A 19,990-nucleotide genomic window follows, 5' to 3' on the forward strand; every position below is an offset into this window, starting at 1 on the left:
ATTGGTCAATTACCTCTCCCTCAATGCCTTGAGGAACACAATAAAAGAGCTCTACAAATTTTCCCCACAGTAAATAGTTGTTTTAGTAGTTTTCTGTTTTCTCCAGTGCGATCAGTAAAAAAGTCAGTGCAAAGGGAGTTGGTGAGATAACTTTTCTGGGATTTTCAGACTGAAATAACTGCGAAATGACTGAAATATGCTGACACAAATTTGGCTAGTCTTGTACATACAATGTAAAGTGGGGCATCGGGGACATTCAAACAGATTTGCTGTTTGGTTTGCATCAAAGAATGAGGGTCTGACACTGTACTGCTGATCAAGGCAGAAATTTAATTTGTAATTCTGTTTTAACATTACAGAATGTGGTATGCTACTGTGATTTGAAAAAGTACAGGTGAATGGTAGACATTACTATTAAGCAGTTAGATACAGTAAATTCAATCTTTTAATTCCTTGTTTAATTAAAGTGGAACTAAATTCTCTTAATCAACAATAAAACATTTTTGTCCAAAACGGTTGGCATCATGGCAGGATCATCCAAACATAAAAATGCTTTATTAGGACATTGGTTTAAAATCCATACAAACAGGCCTGCTAACATGTTTCTGCCTTGTCAGCCTTAGTCATAGACTAGACTAAGGCCGACAAGGCTGAAACACGTTAGCAGGTCTGTGTGTATGGATTTTAACCCAGTGTCCTAAAAAAGCATTTTTAATTTTTGGAAGATCGTGCTGTGGTGCTGACCTCTTTGGAAATTACTGATATTGATCAGCCTATGAGGGCATGAGTTTGAACATGGATATCTCTCTTTTACCTAAATTTGGACTAGGGTTTAAGCACAGTGTGTTGCTTTATTTTTTTTATCTTTATGCTACTAGCCTTAACAAATAGATTAAGCCCATAAGATCTCATAACACACCCTCAATTGGGATCTATACACTGCGCCTCTTATAGAAAATAGTGTAATTATAAATAAGCAGCCACTTAAAAAAATAAACATGTTTAGAATTACCCGATAATTTACAGGTAGCAAGTAGCGCTGAGGGTAAAAGATATATTTGTCAAAAACTCATTAAGCTACACAAAATTGTAATAATGTGTAAAAAACAAAATAAAGTCCATAGATAAACTTGATGGAGCAGAATCTATGAGTCATCAGTTGATAAGTCAATCTGACACCACACTGCATGAACAAGCATGTCTTCACTCCCCAGTTGGATGTGAACTCACCAGAAATATTGCCTCAAAACAAGGCAAACAAGCAGTTAACCACCTCAGGGTTCAAGTGAATTCTGTCCACAGCAGGTAATATGTGGAGGAAATAAGACTCCTGATAGTGTGATATCGTCAAACCATCAAAGACATTTATTAAAAACCACAGCCAGATGGTATTGTATTTACAAACAGGCAAATTAAAAAAGCATTGATATGGTGGAGATGCCAGAGATACTCTGTCACAGCGGACATAAGGTATGTGTCACTTCTCACCCAACCTGATGTTCAAAACACACTAAGCGTCAATTGCGATGGTACGTGAGTGTCACTTCCGGTTGCCGTACTGCCACGTACTGACGGGTTTTGTCATAGCGACTTTGTCCTGGGATTGGCTGTATGGCACGGCAACCATCTTTAAATACTCCCACTTATGTAAATGGCAGGAAATTACTTATCCGCCCACACAGTGTCCATGCGGCGATGACATGTCCAGCATACATTACATTTAACTTATATCACATAATCTAAAATCAGGCAATATCTGTCATACGATGCATAACTGTCATTAGATTAATATATAAACAGTCAATGTCCTCCGAACAATTCCTATATGAATTACAACCATAATATGATAAAAATAAATCTCAATTGATAACTGAACATACTAAATGCTTCAAATGTCAGATCCTCAATCTAATAGTCATTTACAGTGCCTTGCAAAAGTATTCACCCCCCCCCTTAGCATTTTTCGCGTTTTGTTGCCTCACAACCTGGAATTAACATGGATTGTTTGAGGATTTGCATCATTTAATTTACAGAACATGCCCACAACTTTGAAGATTTTTTTTTTTTTTATCGTGAAGCAAACAACAAATAGGACAAAATAGCAGAAAAAGTCAATGTGAATAACTATTAACCCCCTAAAGTCAATGCTTTGTAGAGACACTTTTTGCGGCTATCACAGCTCCAAGTCACTTTGGATAAGTTTCTATGAGCTTGCCACATCTTACCACTGGGATTTTTGCCCATTCCTCCTTACAAAACTGCTCTAGCTCCTTCAAGTTGGATGGTTTGCGCTTGTGAACAGCAATCTTTAAGTCTGACCACAGATTTTCTATTGGATTGAGGTTTGGGCTTTGACTAGGCAATTCCAACACATTTACATGTTTCCCCTTAAACCACTCAAGTGTTGCTTTAGCAGTGTGTTTGGGGTCTTTGTCCTGCTGGAAGGTAAACCTCCATCCTAGCCTCAAATCACACACAGTGTGGTACAGGTTTTGCTCAAGAATATCCCTGTATTTAGCACCATCCATCTTTCCCTCAAATCTGACCAGTTTCCCAGTCCTGACTGCTGAAAAATATCCCCACAGGATGATGCTGCCACCACCATGTTTCACTGTGGGAATGGTGTTCTTTGGATGATGTGATGTGTTGGGTTTGCGCCAGACACAGTGTTTTCTTTGATGGCCAAAAAGTTCAATCAGACCAGAGCACCTTCCTCCATACATTTTGGGAGTCTCCCACATGCCTTTTTGCAAACTCAGAACGTGCCATTTTGTTTTTTTGCGGAAAGTAATGGCTTTCTTCTGGCCACTCTGCCATAAAGCCCAACTCTATGGAGGGTATGGTTTATTGTCGTCCTATGTACAGATACTCCAGTCTTTGCTGTGGAACTCTGCAGCTCCTCCAGGGTTACCTTAGGTCTCTGTGCTGTCTCTCTGATTAATGCCCTCCTTGCTCGCTCCGTGAGTTTTTGTATGCGGCCGTCTCTTGGCAGGTTTGCTGTTGTGCCATGTTCTTTCCATTTGGTTCTGATAGATTTGATGGTGCTCCTAGGGATCATCAAAGATTTGGATATTTTTTTATATCAATTATCAGTTTTATATATTTTTCTAATTTTACTTCACCAACTTTTGTGTTCTGATCCATCACATATAATTCAGATTAAAAAAACATTGAACTAAAGGCTATAATGTAACAAAATAGGTAAAAATCCAAGGGGGGGTGAATACTTTTGCAAGGCACTGTATCAATAAATGTACATCAATTATCCATCAATTAACATTAAAAATGATTTATAAAACAGTTTAAATCAAAGTTCTATATTCAAACCATTTGGTGTGAGACACTTCATTAACCAATTAACAACCGCGCTATAGCTGAATGATGGCTACAGCGCAGCCCGATAACTCTGGCAGGGTGCACTGTGACATGCTCCCAGAATCACGCCCCCTGGGGCACGCACACGGGAGTATCCATGACCGCCGGGTCCCGAGGACCCTGTGCATCACGGATCACGGTAAATGGCCGCTGACAATGGCTGTTTACCACGTGATTGCTCCGTCAAATGACAGAGCGATCACTTGTAAACAAACCAACATCATGTCTGGTTCCCCTCTCCCCTCTCTGTACCGGTGGTACAGTGTGAGTGGAGTGAGGAGAGATCAGGTGCAGCAGCGCTGTGGGCTGGATCTGTAGTGCCCACAGCGCTGCTCTGTGCCCATTGCAGCCTCATCCATCCATACTCATTCATCCATCCATGCTCAGCCATGCCATCCATACTTAGCCATGCCATCCATACTCAGCCATCCATGCTCAGCCATGCTATCCATACTCAGCCATACCATCCATACTCAGCCATCCATGCTCAGCCATGCCATCTATACTCAGCCATGCCATTCATACTCAGCCATCCATACTCAGCCATCCATACTCAGCCATGCCATCCATACTCAGCCATCCCATCCACTCCCTTCCATACTCAGCCATACCCAGCCATACTCAGCCATATGCAGCAATACCCAGCCATACTCAGCAATACCCAGCCACACTCAGCAATACCCAGCCATACTCAGCAACACACAGCCATACTCAGCCATACTCAAGCAATACTCAGCCATACTCAGCAATACCCAGCCATACTCAGCAACACAAAGCCATACTCAGCCATACTCAGCAATACTCGCCATACTCAGCAATACCCAGCCATACCCAGGGGGCACACATTTGCAACTGGGGCTCTTTCTCAAAGTGGGGTTATTTCTATAAGTGGGAACACTTCTGACTCTGCACTCATTATTATCTGATTGATTGTCTCATCTGAAAATCTCTTCTCTCTTCTTACAGGTACGTGCTAACTGAATCATCTCCACCCAAAAACTGAAACACTGCTATCTGCTTTTCTTACGTCTATTTAATGATTGCTGGTATGTGCTAACTGAATCATCTCCACCCAAAAACTGAAACACTGCTATCTGCTTTTCTCACTTCTATTTAATAATTGCTGGTACGTGCTAACTGAATCAATTCCACCCAAAAACTGAAACACTGCTATTTGCTTTTCTTACATCTATTTAACCGCTTCAATACTGGGCCAATTCTGACACTTTGCTCCTACATGTAAAAGTCATCATTTTTTTGCTAGAAAATTACATAGAACCTCCAAACATTATATATATTTTTTTAGCAAAGACCCTAGAGAATACAATGGTGGTTGTTGCAACTTTTTATCTCACACAGTATTTGCGCAGGAATTTTTCGAACGCGTTTTTTGGGGGAAAAAAAATGTTTTGTGTTTAAAAAAAAACAAAAACAGTAAAGTTAGCCCAATGTTTTTGCATTTTGTGAAAGATGAAGTTACGCCGAGTAAATAGATACCTAACATGTCACGCTTCAAAATTGCACACGCTTGTGGAATGGCGCCAATGTTCGGTACTTAAAAATCCCCATAGGCGACGCTTGAAATTTTTTTACTGGTTACATGTTTTGAGTTACAGAGGAGGTCTAGGGCCAAAATTATTGCTCTCGCTCCAACGTTCGCGGCGATACCTCACATGTATGGTTTGAACACCGTTTTCATATGTGGGCGGGACTTACGTATGCGTTCGCTTCTGCGTGCGAGCACACGGGGACAGCGGCGCTTTAAAAAAAAAAATTTTTTTTTATTGTTAATTATATTTTATTTTTTTTATTTTGACACTTTTTTGAAAAAAAAAAATTGATCGCTTTTACTCCTATTACAAGGATTGTAAACATCCCTTGTAATAGCAATATGACATGTCAGGTGCTCTTAATAGTGAGATATGGGGTCAATAAGACCCCATGTCTCACCACTAGGCTGGGAAGCCTGAAATAAAAAAAAAAAAAAAACGATCGCCGCTTCCCAGCTGAAGCGGCGCCGTTTTTTTGAATGGAGAGGCCGGGCGTGACGTCATAACATCGCGCCTGGCCTCCGATGATCATAGAGACTCCGGGGACCATCTGGTCTGCCGGAAATCTCTATGATCTACATCCGGCACCGGCGGATCTACTCTCCGCCTCACCGATCGTAACGGTGAGTCGGAGCAAGCACCGGAGGGCGGCGGGAGGGGGGGACGTCCCCTCTCGCCTCCCATAGGAACAATCAAGCGGCGGAACGGCCGCTATGATCATTCCTATGGTGTAGAGATTCGCCGGGTGAAACCGGCAATATCTGAATGATGTCTATAACTACAGGCATCATTCAGATATACCTGTTCTAAGCCCAGGATGTCATATGACGTCCGTGGGATTGAAGTGGTTAATAATTGCTGGTATGTGCTAACTGAATCATCTCCACCCAAAAACTGAAACACTGCTATCTGCTTTTCTTATGTCTATTTAATAATTGCTGGTATGTGCTAACTGAATCATCTCCACCCAAAAACTGAAACACTGCTATCTGCTTTTCTTATGTCTATTTAATAATTGCTGGTATGTGCTAATTGAATCATCTCCACCAAAGAAATGAAACACTTTTATCTGCTTTTCTTATGTCTGTTTGATAATTGCTGGTATGTGCTAACTGAATCATCTCCACCCAAAAATCGAAACACTGCTATCTGCTTTTCTTATGTCTATTTAATAATTGCTGGTATGTGCTAACTGAATCAATTCCACCCAAAAACTGAAACACTGCTATCTGCTTTTCTTATGTCTATTTGATAATTGCTGGTATGTGCTAACTGAATCATCTCCACCCAAAAAACTGAAACACTGCTATCTGCTTTTCTTACGTCTATTTAATGATTGCTGGTACGTGCTAACTGAATCATCTCCACCCAAAAACTGAAACACTGTTATCTGCTTTTCTTACGTCTATTTAACCACTTCAATACTGGGCCAATTCTGACACTTTGCTCCTACATGTAAAAATCATAATTTTTTTGCTAGAAAATTACATAGAACCCCCAAACATTATATATATTTTTTTAGCAAAGACCCTAGAGAATACAATGGTGGTTGTTGCAACTTTTTATCTCACACAGTATTTGCGCAGGAATTTTTCGAACGCGTTTTTTTTGGGAAAAAAACTGTTTTGTGTTTAAAAAAAAAACAAAACAGTAAAGTTAGCCCAATGTTTTTGCATTTTGTGAAAGATGAAGTTACGCCGAGTAAATAGATACCTAACATGTCACACTTCAAAATTGCACACGCTCGTGGAATGGCGCCAATGTTCGGTACTTAAAAATCCCCATAGGCGACGCTTGAAATTTTTTTACTGGTTACATGTTTTGAGTTACAGAGGAGGTCTAGGGCCAAAATTATTGCTCTCGCTCCAACGTTCACGGCGATACCTCACATGTATGGTTTGAACACCGTTTTCATATGTGGGCGGGACTTACGTATGCGTTCGCTTCTGCGTGCGAGCACACGGGGACAGCGGCGCTTTAAAAAAATTTTTTTTTTTATTGTTAATTATATTTTATTTTTTTTATTTTGACACTTTTTTGAAAAAAAAAATTGATCGCTTTTATTCCTATTACAAGGAATGTAAACATCCCTTGTAATAGCAATATGACATGTCAGGTGCTCTTAATAGTGAGATATGGGGTCAATAAGACCCCATGTCTCACCACTAGGCTGGGAAGCCTGAAATAAAAAAAAAAAATAAAATGATCGCCGCTTCCCAGCCGAAGCGGCGCCTTTTTTTGAATGGAGAGGCCGGGCGTGACGTCATAACATCGCGCCCGGCCTCCGACGATCATAGAGACTCCGGGGACCATCTGGTCTGCCGGAAATCTCTATGATCTACATCCGGCGCCGGCGGATCTACTCTCCGCCTCACCGATCGTAACGGTGAGTCGGAGCAAGCACCGGAGGGCGGCGGGAGGGGGGGGACGTCCCCTCTCGCCTCCCATAGGAACGATCAAGCGGCGGAACGGCCGCTATGATCATTCCTATGGTGTAGAGATTCGCCGGGTGAAACCGGCAATATCTGAATGATGTCTATAACTACAGGCATCATTCAGATATACCTGTTCTAAGCCCAGGACGTCATATGACGTCCGTGGGATTGAAGTGGTTAATAATTGCTGGTATGTGCTAACTGAATCATCTCCACCCAAAAACTGAAACACTGCTATCTGCTTTTCTTATGTCTATTTAATAATTGCTGGTATGTGCTAATGGAATCATCTCCACCAAAAAAATGAAACACTTTTATCTGCTTTTCCTATGTCTGTTTGATAATTGCTGGTATGTGCTAACTGAATCATCTCCACCCAAAAACGGAAACACTGCTATCTGCTTTTCTTATGTCTATTTAATAATTGCTGGTATGTGCTAACTGAATCAATTCCACCCAAAAACTGAAACACTGCTATTTGCTTTTCTTATGCCTATTTAATAATTGCTGGTATGTGCTAACTGAATCATCTCCACCCAAAAACTGAAACACTGCTATCTGCTTTTCTTATGTCTATTTAATAATTGCTGGTATGTGCTAACTGAATCAATTCCACCCAAAAACTGAAACACTGCTATCTGCTTTTCTTATGTCTATTTGATAATTGCTGGTATGTGCTAAGTGAATCATCTCCACCCAAAAACTGAAACACTGCTATCTGCTGTTCTTATGTCTATTTAATAATTGCTGGTATGTGCTAACTGAATCAATTCCACCCAAAAACTGAAACACTGCTATCTGCTTTTCTTATGTCTATTTGATAATTGCTGGTATGTGCTAAGTGAATCATCTCCACCCAAAAATGGAAACACTGCTATCTGCTTTTCTTATATCTATTTAATAATTGCTGGTATGTGCTAACTGAATCATCTCCACCCAAAAACGGAAACACTGCTATCTGCTTTTCTTATGTCTATTTAATAATTGCTGGTATGTGCTAACAGAATCATCTCCACCCAAAAACTGAAACACTGCTATCTGCTTTTCTTATGTCTATTTAATAATGGCTGGTATGTGCTAATTGAATCAATTCCACCCAAAAACTGAAACACTGCTATCTGCTTTTCTTATGTCTAACTCATTTAACCTACCATTTAACCTACTCATCGTTACCGAAACCTGGCTCCAAACCTGGTGGTCTTCTCTGGACTCACTCCCCCAGATCCAGTGGACATAAATGAGGAGGTGTCGGAATCCTTTTAGCCCCATAGCACCTTTCAGGTACTTCAGCTACCTCCCCCTCTGTCTCTCTTCTCTTTCGAAGCACACTACATTCGTCTTTTCACTCCAGTTTCTCTAAGGATAGCTGTGATCTACAGGCCCCCTGGACCAGTATCAACCTTTCTTGATGACTTCTCTGCCTGGCTACCCTCCTTTCTTTCCTCTGAAATCCCCACAATCATTCTCGGACTTCAACATCCCTATTAATACTAACACTCCTGCCCCTTCCAAACTTCTCAGCCTAACATCCTCCTTTGACCTGAAGCAGTGGATACATGCTCCTACTCACTCCGAAGGCAATACCCTTGACCTCGTTTTCTCTCACCTTTGCACTCCATGCAACCTCTCTAACTATCCATTCCCTCTCTCTGATCAACACCTTATTAGTTTCCCTCTTTCCCTGTCCTCCACCTCCTCTCCCTCCAAACGCCTAAAAGTTACCCGCAGAAACCTACGTCATCTCAACCATTCTCGTCTCTACTCTGCTATCGACAACTTCTATGACAAAATCTCACCCCTATCCTGCACCAAACTAGCCACTTCTGTCTACAACGCTTCACTTCTAGTCTCACTGGACTCACTGGCCCCCCTCACTACACACAGAATCAGGCACCGACCCCTTCAACCTTGGCAAACAGATGATACTAGAAGTCTGAAAAAACATAGTCATGTTTATTAGCGCCTGTGGCGTAAGACTAATGCCGCGTACACACGACCGGACTTTTCGGCATCAAAGGTCCGACGGAACGAATCCCTCAGACAATTCGATCGTGTGTGGGCTTCATCTGACCTTTCCTGTCTAAAAATCTGATGAACTTTAGAAATAGAACAAGTTTCAAATCTTTCCGACGGACTCGATTCCTAGCGAAAAATCCGTTCGTCTGTATGCTAGTCCGACGGACCAAAAATGAAATAAGGGCAGCTATTGGCTACTGGCTATGAACTTCCTTATTCTAGTCCGGTCGTACAACATCACGTTTGAAAGGATTGGACTTTGGTGTGATCGCGTGTAGGCAAGTCCGTTTCTTCGAAAGTCCGATGGAACCCCGTCGAAAAGTCCTTCAAAGTTCAGTCCGACGAAAAGCCCGCTCGTTTGTACGCGGCATTCCTGTCCCATCAACTCTTCTCTACCTTCAACTCTCTACTTCGTCCTCCACCGCCTCCACCCGCCAACTCACTCACTGCCCAGGAGATCGCCAATCACTTCAAACAGAAGATTGATACAATTCGCAAGGAGATCTCTACTGTTCCGATACCCTCCACGCTTTACACTTCATGCCCACAGGCACAATCATTACTTCCCTCTTTCAACCCCACCACTATAGACGAGGTTGCTAAACTACTTGGTAATGTCCACCTTACCACCTGCCCTCTAGATCCTGTTCCCTCACAAATGTTACGTTCACCCTCTGGCTCTATGTTACACTCTCTAACCCACATCTTCAATCTCTCCCTCTTTCCTGGCATCTTCCCCAACTCTCTAAAGCATGCACTTGTCAGACCCATACTTAAAAAGTCCTCACTGGACCCATCCAATCTTAACAACCTACGCCCCATCTCCTTGCTCCCCTTCTTATCCAAACTACTCAAACGCCTGGTCTACAACCGACTGAGCTTCCACCTCGCTTATAATAGCCTTCTTGATCCCCTTAAGTCTGGATTTCGTCCTCAACACTCCACAGAAACTGCTCTCCTAAAACTCTCTCTCCTGGACCTATCTGCTGCCTTTGATATGGTTGACCACCCCCTCCTCCTCAAAAAACACTACGCCTTTGGTCTCCGTGACTGTACTCTTTGCTGGTTCTCTTCCTACTTATCCAACCGCACCTTTAGCGTTTCTTACAACTCTACTTCCTCCTCTCCTCTTCCTTTCTCTGTTGGGATCCCCCAAGGTTCTGTTCTTGGACTTCTACTATTTTCAATCTACACCTCCTCCCTGGGTCAACTGATGACTCCCATGGCTACCAATACCACCTCTACGCTGACGACACCCAAATCTATTTCTCTACCCCTCAGCTCACTCCCTCTGTCTCCTCACGTATCACTAATTTAGTATCTGATATATCAGTCTGGATGTCACACCACTTCCTCAAACTCAATCTATCCAGAACCGAACTTATAATTTTTCTTCCCCATATGCCCCTTCCCCTGATCTCTTTTTCAAAATCGATGGCACAACTATAAGCCCATCCCCACATGCCAAGGTTCTAGGTGAAGTCCTGGGCTCTAAACTCTCCTTTAAGCAACACGTCCAATCACTGTCCAAATCCTGCCACCTCAACCTCTGCAAAATCTCCAAAATACGCCCCTTTCTAACCAATGACACAACAAAGCTCTTAATTCACTCGCTGGTCATCTCTCGCCTCGACTACTGCAACTCCCTTCTCATTGGCTTACCTCTACATAGTCTATCACCTCTTCAATCCATCATGAATGCTGCTGCCAGACTCATCCACCTTACCAATTGCTCCTCTCTGTCAATCCCTCCACTGGCTTCCGCTCGGCCAAAGAATTAAATTCAAAATACTAACAACTACGTACAAAGCCATACACAACTCTGCCCCCAGCTACATCACTACGCTACGTCTCTAAATACCAACCTACCAGAAATAATTGTGAGAGATACAGAAATCAATCGCTTTTCCAGAATTTGCATTTCTGGGCATGTGGGATATCATCACGGTTACTCAAAGCCCAATTAAGGGCAAGTAGCGCATCATCATGTTGGATGATGGTGTATAGCGATGCTACATCAGCAGTAACCAAAAATATTGCGTCATCAAAGTCCAACTTAATTTCATCAAGGGCATTCAAAAGATCATTTGTGTCCTTTAAATAAGCTTTAGTCATCTGTACACTCGGTTGCAGAAATGTATCCAAAAATTCACCCAACCTAGCTGTGACCAAGCCTATCCCTTTCACAATTGGACGTGCAGTTGGCTCAGTTTCGTTCTTGTGAATCTTTGGTAATGTCTATATTATTGGTATCCTACATGCACTGGGGACCAGATATCTTTTTTCCTTTTTATTTAAAGCTCTCATCCTAAAACCCCACTCAACCAACGCATTTAACTGTTTAGTATAAATATCTGTAGGGTCACTTGTCAGTCTTCTGTACATATTCATATCACCCAACATACTCATTAATTGATTGTGATTGAATTCCTTATCCTATACCACTACACCCCCACCTTTATCAGCTGGGCGTATAATGACATGGGCGTAGCATCAGGGGTCTCAGGGGTTGCAATTGTGACCCCGCCCCTAGCTCCAGGAGGCCCACAGCTCTGTTCTCTGCTGTCGTATTATGTTTGATTTCCTCCACAAAATCCCAGAGCTGGAGTCCAGCTCCAATCTGCCTTGTGTCCCCCAGTGCCCCAGCCAAGTTTTATAATCCAGTAATCCAGCTTCCAGTTGTTTGCCCTCTCCCCAGTCCACACCCTTCCTCTGCTCTCATTGACTAGTGACATGTCATTACTAGGATGGGGGGAGGGGGCGAGGTCATGTCATTACTAGGAGGGGGCGAGGTCATGTCATTACTGGGATGGGGGAGGGGGCGAGGTCATGTCATTGCTAGTTTGGGGGGAAGCGGAAGTCATGTCATTACTAGAATGGGGGAAGGGTGCAAGGTCATGTGATTACTAGGATGGTTTCTACAAAATAATTTGAATTATTCTCTCAATATGTACATAAATCTCTGAAATAACTCTTTAGTTACTTGGAGTATCTTGGCGCCTAATTGGAGTATCTTGGCACGCAGTGGAAGGGACGGGTAGTAGTGGGGGGCCCCAGGACAACTTTTGCATCGGGGCCCACAAGTTTCAAGCTAAGCCTCTGTATAATGATATTATTTCTTCCTTCCAATGTTTTAATCCCATCCCTGATATACTCGGGGTTAATGCCTTTCTTTGGTTGTAACGTCTCTAGATCTTTTAAAACGAAACCCTTAAAAACCTCAATATGATGATTGTAATTATTCTGAGGGTTAAAAATGGATTTGTTACATAACCCACTATCTGATTAGATGCCCCTACTATTCTATTCGTAGAATAAGCAGGATGGCTGAGAAAATATTTTTTCATATTTAAGCTTCGGATATATTTATGTGTATCAATATACATATTGAACCTGTTTAGGGGATTCCTTGGCACACATTTAAGTCCCAGATTTAGTATGTTTAATTCTTTATGATTCAATTCTACCTTACTTAAATTAAAGATTCCCTCATTTAATTTTCCCTCCTTCCTTTTCTTGTATTGTTTTTGTCTCCCTGCCCTACACCCTCTCCGTTTCTTTAAAATGGTGCATCCTCTCTGTACATCCTCCTCTTCCCCTTCCCCGATTGTGTGGGGGGGGTGAAAATTGTGTCTTGGGGTCCTGCCTTACCTCCACCCATTCCCCTGATAACCTAAAAAAGGATTGGGTTGGAAATATTGATCATTAAACCCTTGATGTGCCAGGGCTTGAAAACAATTATGCACCGGCACCATAAAATCAAAATTCGGATATTCATTGTGTGGAGTAGAAGGGCAAAACTGATGCTATTGCTGGTTATCCACTCTCTCCTGACCCCACTGCTGATTCCTATTGTACTATAGAGGAGGTGTCGGCGATTGCCAATCCCTTCTATTAGAATTGTTCTGTGTATTCACATGAGGAAAGGGTCGTTTGGGGGTATTATTTTTGTTCTTAGTGTAACTTTTGTTCTGATATACTGGGCCTCTACTATTCACTCCTTTTTTGGTATAGAGCCACTAGTTGATCCGGCATTCCCCACCTCAACAAGTGGTTCAATGTTCGATGAACAATCTGTATTTTGCCAGATAAATATTATTGGTATTAAAGTCAAACAAATCCCCCCTAAATTTCTTTACCTTCTTTTTCTGAGTGTCTCGGCCTACTTTTTCCAATTTTTTCCTAACGGCGATATTGAACTCTTTCATTTCATTAGAATCTTTTATTGGATCCAAATGTACTGTATTTGTAAATCCTTCATTTTAGTGCATGGTCTCTCCAATTTCACTTTCTTTCTTCTCCAGCCACTCGTCCATGAATGCTTTATCAGTCAAACCATCCTGGGGAGCTACCTCCCATCTCATACTTCTAAAAATTAGGTTTTCCTTTAGCTAATGCTCAAAAGTAAACCCATCTCACCAGGTCTTCACCTGCTTTTCTATTGTGTTCTCTAACATTTTAAATAAAGTTATAGACTGGTTTGCTGAAAAGATAGATTTTGCGTCAATACCTTCCATGGCAGCAAATGTTAAACAAAGTTAAAGTAAGCCCACAAGATCTCATAACACGCCTTCAATTGGGAGCTATACACTTTGCCTCGGGTAGAAAATAGTGTAATTATAAATAAGCAGCCACTTTTAAAAAATAAACATGTATAGAACTACCTGATATATATGAATAAAGGTAACAAGTAGCGCTAAAGGGTAAAAAATATATATATCAAAAACAAATTAAGCTACACACCAAATTGTGGTAATGTGTGAAAAACAAAATAAAGTCCATAGATAAACTTGATAGAGCAGAATCTATGAGTCATCAGTTGATAAGTCAATCTGACACCACACCGAGTGAACAAGCATGTCTTCGCTCCCCAGTTGGATGTGAACTCACCAGAAAATATTGCCTCACACTCTTGTGTTTTGGCAAACAAGAGGTAAACTCGTGAGATGTATACAATCCAAGAAAAAGAAGGAGGGACAACTAAATTAGGGAATCTTCAATCTAAGTAAGGTAGAATTGAATCATAAAGAATTAAATATACTAAATCTGGAACTTAAATGTGCGCCAAAGAAACTCCTAAACAAGTTCAATATGTATATTGATACACATAAATATATCCGAAGCTTAAATACTGTATGAAAAAATATTTTCTCAGCCATCCTGATTATCCTACGAATAGAATAGTAGAGGCATCTAATCAGATAGATAGTGGGTTACATAACAAATCAATTTTTAACCCTCAAAATAATGGCAGTCATCATATTGACGTTTTTAAGGGTTTCGTTTTAAAAGATTTAGAGAAGTTACAACCAAAGAAAGGAGTTAACATCGAGTATATCAGAGATGGGATTAAATCATTGGAAGGAAGAAATAATATTATAAGCCCAGCTGATAAAGGTGGGGGTGTAGTGGTATTGGATAAGGAATTCCATCACTCACAATCAATATGTATGTTGGGTGATAAGAATACATACAGAAGACTGACAAGTGACCCTACAGATATTTATACTCAACTGTTAAATGAGTTGGTTGAGTGGGGTTTTAGGATGAGAGCTTGAAATAAGAAGGAAAAAAGATATCTGGTCCCCAGTGCATGTAGGATACCAATAATAAATACTTTACCAAAGATTCACAATAACGAAACTGAGCCACCTGCACGGCCAATTGTGAATGGGATAGGCTATGTCACAGCTAGGATCTTTTGAATGCCCTTGATGAAATTAAGTTGGACTGGGGGGGCAGGAGGCGGAGCCTAGCGGAGCAGACATGCATTGTTAGAGCTCCACACCGCTGAGGAGAGAAGAGAAGGACAAAGCGGAGCCTGAAGGCTCAAAAGGTATCCATTTGAACCTTTTTGCCCCTGGGAACAAACTGTGAAAGTTTGGGCAGGAAATATGGTACTGGGAGGAAACTGTGGCAGAAATAAAAATCACCTCACAAAGAGCTCACAGGCACTCACTGCAGCTGAAGCAGCTCCAGTCACCTCACAAGATACTGCATCAGGGCGCTCTCACAGACAGAAAATGTCACAGCAAGACTCTCCATTTGAGTCAGATACAGAACAAATCCTCTCACAAACTTCTCCACAAGCCTCCTCAGTATCCCCAGTAATATTATTACAATTTGAAAAGATGCTTCATAAGGCTTTAAAACAAACCTCAGACCAAATAACAAAAAGCCTAACCAAAGAAATAAGAGAGCTGGGAAACCGCACCGCAGCCCTAGAAATAAAAATGGATGAAATTGAAATTACAACCCAAGAAAATATAACAGAATTGGAAGAATTAAAAAAAGAGGATTTAATACTTCAAACTAAGCTCGAAGATTACGAAAATAGAGCCAGACGTTCAAACTTGCGCATAAGGGGAATACCTGAAACTGTGACAGACCTGCAATCTACTATTACTGCTCTATTACAAGAACTAAAGCCAGATATCCCTATTGAACGTTTAGAACTGGACAGAGTACACAGAGCCCTCACAGCCAAAAAGAAAGATGGACCCCCACGTGATATAATCACAAAATTTCATTATTACAGAACGAAAGAACAAATACTAATTGCTGCAAGAGAAAAAAAGGAACTTAATTTTCAAGGACACAATTATCAAATTTTTGCTGACCTATCCCAACTTACTATTACTAAAAGACGATCAATGAAACCCCAACTAATGGAACTGCAACGCCACAACATTATGTATCAATGGGGCTTTCCCTTTTCAGTCAGATTTAACTACCAAGGTACAATTTACAGAAGCAGATCAGCAGATGAACTACAACAAACCCTTTTAAAATTAAATCTGACAGAACCCACAAGCAGCAACACTCCCACACGCAGAAGAATGGCATCATCTTCACCTTCAGGCAGCACCCAGAAAATTTCAGAACAAAATGGGAATCATCATTCTCACAAAAGAGGCCGTTATGCCACATCATCCATGGACCAAGAAGATTCAATGGACTGACATCCTAATTCCTGATATCTCTTCATTCATTATACTAAGAGATGGTTCTCTATAAAAAACCTATATTTATAACTGAATGTAACTGCATTCTGATAGTCACACACTGTGTGGGATCATGTTACATTCCAGTTATATTTCTTATTACTTCTGATTCATATAGCCTTAGAATATATAAGTGAAATAAGGAAATTCTTGTTCAGTTATATATTATCAGGTAATAACAATAGATTTATTACTTTTTAGGACAAATATGTTCAATAATCCAGAAGTAATGGAAGCTTTTTCTTTCTTTTCTTAAAACAAATATATTATTACCTAACTAGTTCCTAGAATTATGTTTTTGTTTATTCTAATCTGAAGCAATACAACCTCAATTTTATGAGTTAACATATCTAAACAGTTGCATATGAATAAAATATGTAATTGTTTACTCTAAAAGGGTTAAAATCCCAAAATAATTCAAACTATCTTCATCAATACCAAAGTTATTAACAGTACCTTTCTAACTGAATTATTTAGCCTAGGGCAAGACTAACCATATACAACCACCCTGGAATAAATAATTTCAACAAAAACTATATTCTGCACTCCAATTAATGAAACATCATTTTGATGTCTTTTGACATAGCACTTCTCTCCTGTAAGCGGAAGATCCGTGTACCCCCATTAGCCCTCCTCATTCTCCCAACCATATTATGTGGGAGTGTGACGAAGGCACTTATTCCCCTGAGAGAGATATTTATTCTCTTTCACGGGTAAATTGTGATTACTTGCAAAAAATAATTTATACAATGTACCATCTAATCTCATATGTTTTTTGTTTACTCTTTACTCCAGAATTCACTGGTTTCTTTTCTATCTATTCATCTCTTCAGTCCACACAGGTTGATCTGCGCAGTCAGCTCTGCATAACAAAAAGTAAGTCAAAACTATTTGATCTATTGCCATGGCACCACTGAATATACTTTCCCTGAATGTTCAGGGAATAAATGTCCCTCAAAAAAGGACCAAAGCCTTCCGTACTTTCCATAACAAGAAGGCTCACATAGTATGCCTCCAAGAAACACACTTCACCAAAGATTCTACTCCAAAATATATTTCTCCTTTTTATCAACAAATTTACACGGCTTCTGCCTGTACCAAGCAAAGGGGAACTCTAATTGCATTTCACCGATCCACACCATTCACCTTATCATCAGAAATTAAAGACCCAGAAGGTAGATACCTGATACTCATGGGTTATATAATGGATACAGCAATCACGGTGATTTCCTACTACGCTCCTAACAAACAACCTACACCATTCCTCTCACATATATTACAAGTGATTAATACACACAAAATAGGAACAGTGATAATGTGTGGGGATTCGAACCAGGTCCTCCTCCCATTTCTAGATAAATCACCTTTTACACCATCCAAAATAACCTCTAGATTACCTTTTTCTCAACTTCTTTCCAAATACAATCTGGTAGATTCGTGGAGAGAAAGTAACCCAATGAAAAAGAAATTCACTTATTTCTCGCACCCTCATCAAACCTTCATCAGAATAGATCATATTTTTCTAACAATAGGAATGATACCAGAAATTATTGCATCAGATATAATTCCGATTCCGTGGTCTGACCATAATGCAGTATACACTACTATAGCCTCAGCCATACCAAAAGCGCATGACCCAACGTGGTACTTACCGGACATAATGCTCAAACACCCACTACATCAGATGGCCATTGAACAAGCTTTAAAGGAATACATATCAATTAATAATACAACAGACATCTCCCCAATAACACTGTGGGAAGCTCATAAACCTGTCTTGCGTGGTACAATACAAAGACAAATGGCACTATTTAAACGGGAACGCAAAAATCTAGCAAAAAAACTAGAACTCAATTTTAATGCAGCCTACATATCATTTCAAGATAATCCATCTCAGAGTACAAAATCTCATCTGGAAAAATCTAGATTGGAATACGATCTATTTCTCACTGAGTCAGTTGATAAATCCCTCAAACGCTCCAAACACAATTTCTACATGAATACAAACAAACCAGGTACATATTTGGCTCGGGCATTAAATTCAACTAACAAATCTTTCAAACCAATACGTTTGAAATTATCAAAAAATTTTTACACTTGTAATCCAGTTAAAAAAGTCCATAAATTTCACTCGCATCTCGCAACTTTATATAAGACAAACAATGAATTTAATCCTACAGAGGCTGAATCCTTCTTCTCAAAAATAACCTTACCTGAGTTATCTCAGAATCAAAAAAGCAGTTTGGATGAGCCTATAACTATAGATGAAGTTGCTAACGCCATAAAAGACCTAAAACTTAACAAAAGACCAGGCCCAGACGGCTACTCGGCTTTATACTATAAAACATTCTCAGAAATACTCTCTCCCATTCTCACTGAAACGTTTAACAAACTTCTAGATGGACATTCTTTTCGGCAAGAAACACTAATGGCAATTGTTTGTATGATCCCAAAACCCCTTTCTGATGATACTTCCTGTGTGAATTATCGGCCTATCTCTCTGTTAAACCTCGATATTAAATTATTAGCAAAAATAATAGCAAAACGCCCTAATAGCATTATAGGAAAATTAATACATAGAGATCAAGTAGGCTTCATGCCAAATAGACAGGCAGGCGATAATATACGCAGGGCAGTGTTATTGGCACATATTGCTAAAAAACGGAAAATCCCTTTATGTTTTCTATCTCTCGATATTAAGAGGGCATTTGACACAGTATCCTGGCAATATATGCAATATTCATTACAAAAATGGGGTTTTGGACCCCACTTTTTAACATGGATCAAAGCATTATATAATAAACCCAAAGCCTATATAAAATATGCTGGATACAAATCTGAAGCCTTTAATATCGAAAGAGGTACCCGACAGGGTTGCCCATTATCTCCCTTATTATTTGCCCTTATACTCGAACCCATGGCCCAATACATCAGAACAAACCAAACTATAACTGGCATTGAAGTAGGAGGTATTACACACAAATTATGTATATTTGCAGACGATATATTACTTTTTCTATCATCACCACAGGTCTCTGGTCCTAACTTAATACCAGCTCTTGATGGATTTGCAGCCCTATCCGGCCTTATGATTAATCCTAAGAAATGCCTAATGCTTAATATTTCACTCACAAACATGGAATTGATCCCGGCTAGGGCTGCACTCCCATTCACATGGGCAGAAAAATCAATCCCATATCTTGGAATTCATTTAACAGCATCTCATTCTGACTTATTCTCAACCAATTATCCTCCTGTATTAAGACAGATCACAAATCTAATAAAACAATGGTCGCAACTTCCTTTATCCTGGATAGGGAAGATTAATGCAATCAAAATGACTATTCTACCCAAATTGCTTTATCTATTCAGAGTCCTCCCTATTCCAATTCCTTCCTATTTTTTGAGAATAGTACAAAAAAGAGCAACTTCGTTTATATGGGGCTCTTCTAAACCACGTATACCTATACACACACTACATCTTCCCAAAAATAAAGGAGGCCTGGGATACCCTAATTTTACTAACTACTACAAAGCAGCACATTTGGCCAGTCTGTCCAAATACCATGCAAAACAGGAAATCCCATTATGGGTATTTATAGAGGCTTCA

This window comes from Aquarana catesbeiana, linkage group LG02 (genome assembly GCF_042186555.1).
Source record: "Aquarana catesbeiana isolate 2022-GZ linkage group LG02, ASM4218655v1, whole genome shotgun sequence".
NCBI classification, from domain to species: domain Eukaryota; kingdom Metazoa; phylum Chordata; class Amphibia; order Anura; family Ranidae; genus Aquarana; species Aquarana catesbeiana.